General features: G+C 25.7%; 1 long non-coding RNA gene across 1 annotated transcript; it reads right to left on the bottom strand.

The window, feature by feature from the left end:
• Window positions 1–821: 821 nt before the first annotated feature.
• On the bottom strand, window positions 822–2,038 carry LOC120074391 (uncharacterized). Its single transcript, XR_005480978.2, has 3 exons — window positions 1,835–2,038; window positions 1,368–1,413; window positions 822–1,096 (listed from the first exon to the last, which is right to left on the bottom strand). It is a non-coding gene; the product is annotated as an uncharacterized LOC120074391 (long non-coding RNA).
• Window positions 2,039–2,257: the final 219 nt, after the last annotated feature.

Below are 2,257 nucleotides of genomic sequence, written 5' to 3'. Positions count from 1 at the left end.
ATTTAATTTCTTATGATTGATGTTAGGTACATAAATATGAAAAGCATAATAATATTTTTTTTGTAAATATGAAAAGCATGATAGTATTTTTACTGAACTTATTAGTATTTCTTATAAATATGAATATCAATATAGTATTTTTACCAAACTTATTAATCTTTTTAAATTTAACTATTATTATAATAATTAATAATTATATTGATTATTTTCTATCCATTTGAACCTAGCTTGATAGATAAGACACAAATTATTAATTCAAAGATCAATGGTTTTTTTAAAAAGTAGTTCTATAGTCAAAGTAAACTTAGTTCAACGGTAATATTTGACATGAATTTCCTTTCTAAAGATTAAAGGTTCAATCCACCATCCCCATAGGTAAGATACTCAAAAAGAAAAAAAAAAGTAGTTACATATAGTTATCTTAATTATATTATTTGATTTAACTTTTAGTTTTAGTATTATAACAAAAAGAGATTCTTATGACTCTAAATCTGTCATTAACACAATTCTTGACTCTTTTTTTAGTCTTTGAATCCACCATCAAGAAAAGTGTATAGATGAGACACGAAAAGTCAGTCATTATTAGGTGTTTCATGATTTTTTTTTTTTAGTTTTAAATCCACCATAAATATTTAATAACATTTATTACCTTTTTATGACAATTTATCATTGTCAATAAATAACCAAAAAGTTGACTTTTTATATCAATTAAACTTTTACTTGACATTAAAAATTTATCACAAAAACATTAATGTCACATTTACATGTCAATAATATCGTACTACATCTCAGAAATGTCAAAAGAATGCTTTTAATGATGGGTAGCTATTTTTCACATACTAATTATTACACCTAAGTTTCCTTCAATTTTGACACAAAGTATGTATACAAACATAAATATGAAGATTCATGTATAAGAATGAAGTTTGTAATGTTACTACAAGAAAACTATTTACAACAAAACTAGTAACAAAATTTTGGTTAAGTTGTTTACAAAGAAACTAAATGCAATTAAGTATTAGCACTATCCCAACAAAAAGAACGCTTATAAATAACTTGCTTGGTAGTCTCCTCCTTCAATGTGTTTGTCCAAACCCTGGTAAAAAAACAACATTCGTTTTAGAACTCAACTCAATACATCAATGTCAACACAATTATAACAAAATTCACAAGTTATACATTTTTAATGTTTACAATCTTCTCAACTTATTAAACATAAAAAATGTATACTGTTTAAAATATTGATATCATTTCATTTTTCATCTACTAACAACCCAATAAAAGTCTCATTCATGTCATATAGTCAAAATATAACACTCAAAATACATTGTACAAACATTCTTTATGCTTAAAGGATATGCTCTTACCTTGACAAGAGCCTTAAAACTTAGTTTGAACACGCTCAAACAATCTCTACAAACAAAGAGTATAAGACCTAATTAGAAATCTCGATTTGCAACCTTAATTTGAAGTGTAAAAAAAATACAAATCAAATTATAACAAACAATAAATATCAATCTTGCTCAAAACATTGATGTTAAAACGTACTTCCAAAAAGTAGTAATACTCGCACATTAGTCTATTGGAAATAATATAGTCAAGATAAGATAATTGTTGGAAATAATATAGTTAAGATAAGATAAATGTTGGAAATAATATAGTCAAATTGAAGGGATTTGAATTCCTCGAAATGGAAGCAATTGAATGCATTATGTCTTGATTTTATTTTATTGAACTTAAAATACAGAGTGACGAAAACATGGATAAACAAATTGAAATCTAAACATACTTCTACTATGAAATTAAAGAGGAAAAGATGGAAATGATAACATACCTTTCAAGAACATTTCTTCTTTTTCCTCTTCACAGCCAAGATTACAAACCAATCTCCTTCTCACCAACACGAAAGGAACTTCACAGAAGCAACACCAATGCAAACACCACCATGAAAATCTTCCTCCTTTTTCTCAAGGTGAGAATCAATAGAGAGGTTTGAGTTTTTGTTGCTTAAGTTCGGTGAAGGGAGAGTTTTCTTGGATGAGAGAATTTTCACAGAGATTGATTGGAAGAAATGATGGATCATCAAGATAATGAAAACTGAACACTTAAAAAACTACCCTATGTGTTTCACGTAAATGAGAGAAAATGAGAGTTATAAAAATAATTCCATTTCCCTTTTATTTTCAAAAATTCAAAATTGAATTTTAATTTTATATATATATATATATAAACTAATTTTATATATATTATATTAAAT

The sequence above is a fragment of the Benincasa hispida genome, chromosome 1 (assembly GCF_027475165.1).
Source record: "Benincasa hispida cultivar pf3 chromosome 1, pf3_genome.v1.1, whole genome shotgun sequence".
NCBI lineage: Eukaryota > Viridiplantae > Streptophyta > Magnoliopsida > Cucurbitales > Cucurbitaceae > Benincasa > Benincasa hispida.
Note: the sequence above shows the minus strand (reverse complement) of the source record. Positions and strands in the feature narration are given on the sequence as shown.